General features: G+C 39.9%; 1 protein-coding gene across 1 annotated transcript in view; it reads right to left on the bottom strand.

Annotated features, from left to right (window-relative positions):
- Positions 1–9,490: 9,490 nt before the first annotated feature.
- sypl2a (synaptophysin-like 2a) overlaps positions 9,491–9,718 on the bottom strand; it is a 36,610-nt gene continuing 36,382 nt past the window's right edge. Inside the window, exon 6 of the mRNA XM_006805333.2 lies at positions 9,491–9,718. This exon is cut by the window's right edge and continues 1,394 nt beyond it. The gene's annotated coding sequence lies outside the window, so the exon portion shown is untranslated.

Here is a 9,718-nt window from a genome sequence, read left to right as displayed (position 1 = left end):
TGCTGGGGACACCCACACAAACAGAAGGCTTGGCTCTAAGAGCTGTCCCACTTTTGTACCGTGGAAGTGACAGAATGTTATGAACACAGCACACGCGTGGACGTAGTATGGTTGAATGCGCAGTAAAAACAGAATGACGTGTAAGAAACACCACAGCTTCCACGCGGTCCGCTGCCGCCTGTCTTGTCGCATGTGGTGAGGCACATGATCAATAGTTGGTCCACGACCCTGTTAAGGGACAGAGGCCACCCACTTTGTCCCCTCTGCATATCAGACTGGTTCTCCTCTAAATGTACCAAACAGCCTGGTTCGAGTCCACAGCTGCACACCTGCACAGGTACATCCTCCTCTGAGCTTCCTCCACCTGCTCGTTGGGAGCCACACACTGACATTCAGCGTCACTCCACAGTCATGATCCTGTGTGACACTTACCTCCACCAGACTATTTGATCTTCTCCATTTCACTTCGTATCCACACCATGTAGAACAGTTTGAACTTGCTCTCCTGCATGTATCTGCCTGCTTTCCTTCTGTCTCCATCATATCAGCTCTCTCCCTGTAACAGTCCCTCGCTGCCACACGCCTGCCTTTCCTTCTTTTGTCTTCATCTAAGAGTAGCACGTTTCTACTGGCACCCTGCTGCCCACCAGCACCTGAGGCGAAGCCCAGCACAAACAGCAGGACCTAGTTCGGCGTTCTTTATCGTACACTCACACGGGATAATGTTTGCCAGGAGGTGGCACAGATCAGTGAAAGGATGTGGTCTTGGCAAAGGAGAAGAAGAGAATGAGTCCAGGCAGCGTTCCCAGTAATCTACATGGATATTGCACCAGTGAAAAGGGAGCATTGGAGGGTGAGCAGGCAGGCGAGTTGACCAGCGTCCTGTGGAGGTGGCTGAGCGTGACCGGCTGAAAGCACTCCTATGACCAGCAAAGCCACACACAAGAGCCTGGAAGGTTGTTAGTTCACAAAGGACCGGCCTGTTTGGTTAGTTAGCTGTTAACACGCTGACGGTGATCTTTCCTATTGGAAGTCCAGCTGTGTAGTCAGGTGAGCGCAGTAGTCCGCTCCAGCGTGGTCCATCGGGGACAGCGAGCCAAGGTAAAGCCACAGCTTGCAGCTGATGTCTGTGAACGTGTTATTCATGTGTTCATTACTTGCAGACTGGACTGCTGCAGTTCTCTGGACTTTGGACCAGGCCTCTCTTCATCGTCTCCAGCTGGTCCAAATGCAGCTGCTCGCCTGCTGACTAAGGAGCCTGTAACCCCAGCGCTGGCTCCCTGTTCCTGTCTAATTTAAAATCCTACTTTTTGGTTCTAAATCAGTTAACAGCGAGCCCCTTCTACCTGTCTGAGTTGTGTATTTAAACAACCATAAGCTAACGTTAACGAATCCACAGACTAAAGTGTGGTGGTGACCAATGTTCCCTCTAATGTTTCATGTGTCTGAACACACAAACTCCCTGAGCGTCACTTGGTCCACTGTGAGCAACAGCAGACGTGTGCACTGTGGTCACGCCAGCATCAAATCATCCAAGTTACATGTTTATTAAAGTAATCAAATTACAGCATTTACATTTATGTTAGACTACTTTTAATTAACTGCTTTAGCCCACTTACAATGAAAATGTAAAACAATATTATTCATGACCTGCAGCATGTTAACACTATTGGAAGTAAAAATAACTTCAGCTCCAAGTTTGAAAACACAACTTTCTTTTTTTCTTTTCTTTTTTTTAAATAAAGCTCTGACTGTATTATGAGTCTGTGGTCTGGGAGAGAGTCTGTAACTCTGTCTGTAAATACAGTAAATAATGACCAATGTTGGGCAATTAATTATATAGTTACTTCTTCAAAAAGTAACTGAGTTTTGCAAACAACAAAGTTTTTTGCAGCTGTTTACCTAAAAATGCAGCCGAGGCGTTTTTTAAATAAACAAACTATTTACAGAACAATCAGCTGTTCTGCATCAAATTATTTGTGCCACTCCAAAAAATCATTTCTGTCCACTATGAGATGAAGGAGAACAACAGCCTGATACCTGCAGGCCTGACAGCAGCAGATGTGTCACTGCTGTAACACCTGTGACATTCAGCAGTCGCCTCATTGTTCTGACACACAACAACACTATGACTACACTACACACTAACTACACACTAACTACACACTAACTACACACTAACTACACACTAACTACACACACTAACTACACACTAACTACACACTAACTACACACTTAACTACACACTTAACTACACACTAACTACACACTAACTACACACTAACTACACACTAACTACACACACTAACTACACACTAACTACACACTAACTACACACTTAACTACACACTTAACTACACACTAACTACACACTAACTACACACACTAACTACACACTAACTGCACAAGATTTGTGCTAAACGTCTCAAATCTCTCACATCTCAAAACACGCTGTCTCTCCTAAAACTTCCCCCTTCCTAAACAACTAAATGCCATGTTGCCATATCATTTTTTGATTGGTCGACATGGTACATTTTTCCACCAATAGGAAAGGGTGGAGGGGGGCTGTTTTTGCTCTCAGGCTTTCAAGGTTTTCCTTATAAAACGCAGTTTTTCCCGTTTCTTCCCGCAGTAAATATAAACAACGACAGTATTCAGGAAGAAAAACAAACATTGCAGATATTTTATCATAACTCTGGTTTTACGTGGCCGATCAACACAATTTAAAAACTGGTATAAAGTCCACACTTTGTCCGTCAGTTGTTCCGTCTGTCCTGCTCACATCTCCAAAGGTTGTACCAGGGGCGAGTTTAGCCCGTTTTTGGGGGTGCTTCAGTGATTCCCCAAAATGAGTCAAAGCACCCCCAAAGATTTCTTACTTTTTCTTTTTTTTTTCCAATATTTACTGTTTGTGTGACACACTACTAAAAATATAAAAAGCATACAGTACTGTACTTGTTTGAGACGGAACACTTTAACAACAAAAGTATAGATAACCCCCCCCCCCTCTCCCAAAATGGTTTGTTCCAGCTCTCCCCTGCTCTGGCTCTAGCAATGGTGGCTGAGACGCAGCGGAGCGGAAGTGTAAAAGAGCACATGTTAGCTGCATTTAACCTTCAGTTACTCTTTATATAGTTAGGTAGGAGTCAGGCCATGTTTCTTTTTATTTATTATTTATTTTTATTTATTTATTTTATGTCACTGAATGATGGATTTATTTTGAACATGACTAAAATAACAACAAAATACACTTTAAACAATGATGAGACAAAGAAAGGGTTGGTACAAACAGACTTAAAGGTAAACTCATTTGATCCTAGCTCAATATACAACATACATGTATAATTACATGCAATTATATAAGTCTACAAACAGATATCACACATAAAAATCCTAATGATGATGAAGCTAAATGTTGGGTTTAATTGTCTGTAGAACAAATGAAATGTTTTGAATAAAAAAGGGTCGACTCATATCTCCAATCAGGCAACAAAGTATGGATCTCATTTACAGTGACAGAGTTTTTTTCCTTCCTTCCTCCCCCCTCCTTTGTACATAAAATATAATTACCGTTATATAAACAATCATATATCTGTCTATACACACACATTTATATACCTAAATAAGTATATACAAAGGAGGGGGAGAAAAAAACCCCCAAACAACCCCCCCCCCGCCCAGACCAATGTGTATAATCTTGGAGCAGGTATGGGAGGAGGCCATCCCTCGCAGTTTACTTATTAAAGTGATCTATAAAGGCCAGATTAGGTAAAACAGTTTAACATGATCTCTCAATGAAAATTTAATCTTCTCCAACTGTAAATGATACATTGTGTCTCTTAACAAAGCAGAGTGAGTTGGGGGGGCTTTATTTTTCCAGTTTAGAAGTATAAGGCGTCTTGCAAGCAATGTTATAAAACTCAGAGCACGAATTTGTTTATTATTTAAGTCTTTAACTGTAGCTACACCAAAAAGTGCCATCACTGGGTCTGTGGGGAGCTGTTTTTTAAAAATATCAGACAAAGTTTTAAATATTTTTGACCAGTAGGTGGCGATGTTGGGACATGTCCAAAACATGTGACAACGAGGCAGAATTCTGGCCACATCGATCACAGCTTGAGTCAGCCCCTGGAAACATCCTTGAGACCTTCAGTTTAGACACATGGAGCCTGTGCAGGACCTTAAATTGTAGTAGTCCGTGCCTGCAGCAGACAGAAGTGAGTGAACCAGTCCTTGTGCCTTAGTCCATTGATCTTCAGTGATGTTAGCCAGTTCTTCACTCCAAGCATTTCTCAAATGTTCCAGTGTAGTTGTTCTGTCTATTTGCAAAAGTTGGTTGTAGATCCTGGAAATAGCTCCTTTCTTTAGCGGGTTCATCAGGAACAGATCATCTGAAACTAGCTTTTGTGGTTCATTGGGAAAGGATGGAAACGTTTCTTTAATAAAATGACGTATTTGTAAATACTTGAAAAAATCTGTTTTCTATGGAAAATTTTTGCTGAAGTTGTTGAAACAAAGGAAAAAGATTATCAATAAACAGATCCTTGGTTGTGTGTATCCCTTTGGAAGTCCATAGCTGGAAGGTTGATCCTGAGAACAATGTGTGTGCTTGATTATGAATTAATGGTGTAAAGATTGACTAACGCCAATGAAAATGCTTTCTAATCTGAGACCAAATTTTTAGTGAGTCAGACACTACCAGATTTTTACATTTATGCTCACTCAGATCTGAGTCTGAATGAACCAAAGATTTAAGACTATTAGAGAAAAAAGTCAAACTTTCCATCTGTTCCCAATCAGGTCTATGTTCCCTGCCCCAGAATGACATACAGCGTATGTTACAGGCCCAATAATAAAACTGAAAACAAGGCAACCCCATTCCTCCTGTAATCTTGGATCTTTGGAGAAATATCTTTTTTATTCTGGGTGTCTTCTTGTTCCAGATAAACTGAGAAATTAACTGGTCTATTTTCTTAAAAAAGGTTTTTGTGATCAATATTGGGATACTTTGAATCAAAAATAAAAATTTGGGTAACGTGCTCATCCTAATGATATTTATTCGGCCAGCAAGCGAGATGGGCAGTTTGGACAGTCTTTCCAAGTTCTGTTCAGTTTGATGGTATAAATGAATAAAATTATGTTTGAAAAGGCCAGAGAATTCGCAGGTTACAGTTATTATACAATTATTATTTATTCCAAGATATTTGAAGGTATTTGAGATTGTAAAAGGAAACGAGATCAATGTAGCGCTATCTAACTTTTCTAAAGAACTGATAGGAAACAATATACTTTTTGTTAAGTTTATTTTGTATCCAGAAATTTTCCCAAATTCAGTTAGAACTGTCATAATTTTTGGCAATGATTTAGTAGGGTCAGTGATATATAGCAACAAATCATCTGCATAGAGAGACACCTTGTCTTCTACACCAAATCTCCTTATTCCTTTATAATGCTTTGCAGAGCGTAATTGAATGGTGAGAGGTTCTATGATAAGTGCAAACAGCAATGGGGACAGAGGGCACCTTTGTCTTGTAGAGTGGTGGAGGAGGAAAGGACTAGAAGTTATATTATTTGTGTTAACCGAGGCCTGAGGTTTTGTGTAAAGCAGCTTAACAAAGGAGATATAATTAGGGCCTATGCCAAACTTTGACAGGGTCGAGAAGAGGAAATCCCACTCGACCCTGTCAAAGGCCTTCTCTGCATCTAATGAGAGTAGTACTTCAGATTGATCATAAGTATTATGTGTATATATAATATTGAATAGCCTTCTAATATTAAACGATAACTGTCTATTTTTTACAAATCCCGTTTGGTCCTCCGACACAACTGTTGGGAGAACTATCTCTAATCGCATAGCCAGAATTTTTGCCAATATTTTATTATCTACGTTCAATAGACTTATTGGTCTGTACGAACCAGGCTCCAAAGGATCCTTACCAGGCTTGTAGATTAGAGAGATAGTGCTATCATACATGGTTGAAGGTAAGCATCCTTTGGTTAAAGCTTTGTTATATACCTCCAAAAGAACGGGTGAAATCTGTTCGCTAAAGGTCTTATAGAATCCAGCACTATACCCGTCTGGACCGGGCTTTTTGAGCACTGCATACTTTGAATAGCCTGATTTATCTCCCTAATGTTATTGGTTGTTCTAACAATAGTTTGTTCTATACTGATAGATGGAACTTGAATAGAAAACACTTTGGATTATGTCTGGATCTTCTTTTAAGTCTGAAGAGTAAAGTGCTTTGTAATATTCTCAGAACACATCATTAATTCTCTTGGGTCAGTTGTTATCTGCCCTGCACTGGTTCTTATTTCTGTAATCAGTCTTGATGCTGCAACTTCTTTAATTTGCCTTGCTAGTAAACTACCTGTTTTTTCCCCGTGTTCATAGTACTTCTGTCAAAGTTGTGTCATTTGTATAAAGCAATTTAAGTTCTGTCTGCAATGAGAGCTTCTTTTTATAAAGTTTGGATGAAGGAGAGATGGCATATTTCTGATCTATTTCTAAAAGTTCCATTGTTATGTGTGACTCTCTTTCTTTTCGTTGATTGTTCCTATAACTACTCAATGAGATGATTTGGCCTGTCAAGTAGGCTTTTAATGTGTCCCATAGTGTGGATGCCGTAACTTCAGGTGTGTCATTTATTGAAATAAATAGCTTGATTTGATCCTTTATTTCATTTACTAAAATATTATCTAACAGCAAACCATTATTAAATCGCCATTTTGGTGCAGTAGGTCTATCTGCTATTGCTAATACTGGACTATGGTCAGATACAACTATTGGCTTATAGTCACAGCTTTGGGTCTGTGTAAGAAATCTATAATCTATTAAGAAAACGTCTATTCTAGAATAAGTATGATGAACAGAGGAGAACTATGAAAATTTCTTAGAGTTGGGGAAATAGCTCTAAATGGATCCATCAGTTTATATGTCTTCATAAACTCCTGGATAGTTTTCACAGATTTTGATTTAGATGCTGATCTTTGTGATGATCTGTCAAGACTAGGATCCAAAACAAAATTAAAATCGCCGCCAATTATCAGTTTATGGGTGTCCATATTAGAGGATATAAATGATTTAATAAACCTGCATCATCAACATTAGGGGCGTAAATATTTGCTAGTGTAACCTGATTGTTATAAAGTTTCCCTGTAACTATGATATAACATCCACGAGGGTCTGATAATACTACTTGACGCTATGAAGGGGATCCCTTTGTTGATAATGGCTGCACCTCTATTCTTAGCTGTGAAGAATGAAACACCTGCCCGATCCATCACCACGTAGCTTCTGATGATCCTGGTTTCTCAAACGGGTTTCCTGCAAATATCCTGTATCTGTCCCCAGCTTTTTAAGGTGTGCTACAATGTTGCCCCGCTTAACAGCACCACTGAGTCCTTTACAATTCCATGACACAAAATTTACTAGGTTTTTATAATGATCAATAACCATTATTTAACTTGTAAATAAAGATTTGCAACCCAATTAAACACTTTCCCCCTACTTTTTAATAAAATGGCCTCCAAACAAAAGACAAACAAAAGTGCAGAACCCAAACAAAACCCCACTGAAACAGTCCCTGCTCCTCTCTGCTCCCCCCTGACCAAAGCGCTCCATCAGGACAGAGAGGGGACTCTGAACATCTGACTTACCACTGAGCTCCTAAAGAATTATATTATTCATATCCAGTTTAATTTTGATAAATTTTGATAAAGTACACTCACAGTAATAATAATAATAATAATAATAATAATAATAATAATAATAATAATAATAATAATAATAATTATAATAAATAAAAGGGAAAAAAAGTAGTTCAGGCTCTGCCATTGACCTTAATCCTTGTTATGATGGTTTACATACAAGGAGAGATTACATATAGAATAAACATCATCTTGTAACTTAATATTAATCAATTTAAACATGAACTATGAATTTACCTGCGAACACATTCTGATTCATTCTCCTTCTATAAACTTTTTCATTCTCTCCAATCAGAACAAAGAAAGGAAGAAGATGTAAGAATATCCTCAACAGCATAATAACATATTTCACCTGAATAAGAGTTTATCACCTCAGTCAGTCAGTGTTACCGTCCAGTAATGTCTCGATCAGCTGCCTCCTATTCACTTTCATCTTTCGATGTGATCAGCTTGTTGGACAAGATTTCTCCGCTTGTGCGTCAGTAAACGTTTGCTGTGATCACCAGTTTGGCTGACAATACAGGCTGTGTTGGATGTTATTCGCTTCTGCGCCTTCAACACCAACTACTCTGATATTCTGTCTGCGACTAACTCAGGCCATGTTTCTCTTTAGCTGAAAAACATGACACCAGGTAACCTGCAGTGTGGGAAACGTGTTTCCCGACGATGTTTGCTGCCCTACAATCCGTCCTCCTGTAGTAAAATCAGTGATATTTGACCGTCCTGTTGCTCCCATTGAAATGTTTACAGCCTGTTTAAAATCTAAAACTTAACATTGTCCGCAGCCTGCTGTTGTTACCACTGTCCTGTTTGAAATGGATACTAACTGACTGGATGCCCATTAAGCTTATAACTCCTGTTGTGTGTGTGTGTGTGTGTGTGTGTGTGTGTGTGTGTGTGTGTGTGTGTGTGTGTACAGAGACAGTCTGGTTCATAATGGATATGAGGAAGTTTTTTCAAAAAAAGGAGCCACATTCAGGTAAAAGTGTAAAATCAAAAGATCTGTCAATAAAGGATAATGTTGGATCAGTGTTTCAGTGTTTATATTTTTTATGTGGTTTGGTTATTTGCCTTATGGTTGAAAGTACACTGAGAGGACTTTTTATTAGTGATCTTAATATATTTTTTTCATATTAATGTAATTTTTCATCTAATTGAATCTATTTGTGTATGATTGTCAGTCCAAAGAGGGAGAGAGGAAAGAGGGAACGTGAGGAGGAAGTACAAGGTCAGGAAGAAGCAGGTAAGGAAACAGACAGGGAACAGAGACAGGTTTATCTTGGCTGTCTGGCCAGCTCTCTGGGTGCTCAGCACCCCCAAAGCTCTGATCCTAGCATCGCCCCTGGGTTGAACACGTTGTCATTAACGTGGCTTCACTCCACATCAGCCGCTTTGCTAAAACACCGGTGTGGGCGCATGAGGACGCTGTCATAGCCTGTCAGCGACGTTGATTAGCTGCATATATACGAATGTGAATCGCATCATTGGCTGGACTTTGGGATAAGGTGGCATCGTTCTGATCCCATACAGGAGCAGTCACTGACTCACACTGCAGGACAGAGTTGTTGAAGCATTCATGTTCATTGCAGGTTAGATTTGTCCTGCGTGCAGAGAGCGTGCAGAGAGCGTGGCAGCAGCACGCAGCGTAGAGGGACCACGGTGGTGACAGAGGTCCACACTCTGCAGCAGTCTGCCTGCTCATATCAGATCTGCACACTCGAACGTCTGAAATCATAACGACACGTTTTATGGTCTGGCTTTGAGCACGCGTTGACAAACATTTTAACAGCCTTGTTGTTGTTTTTATTGACTTATGTTTCTATATTTTACAGCATCATTGTTGTGCATTTTTTATTAGAGTGGCCTTTTACATTGCAGCATGGCCTGTTGTGCTACATAAATACACTTGAATGTGTGAGTGGCAGCACTGGTCCGTCTGTCCATCATGGTGCCAAACAGGACGGTGCTGAGTAATCAACCTTTTTACGTGACAGCGTGATTGGACCAT

This window comes from Neolamprologus brichardi, chromosome 13 (assembly GCF_056152115.1).
Source record: "Neolamprologus brichardi isolate AB-2024 chromosome 13, ASM5615211v1, whole genome shotgun sequence".
Lineage (NCBI taxonomy): Eukaryota > Metazoa > Chordata > Actinopteri > Cichliformes > Cichlidae > Neolamprologus > Neolamprologus brichardi.
The sequence above is the reverse complement of the archived record's forward strand: the minus strand, read 5'-3'. Positions and strand labels throughout refer to the sequence as shown.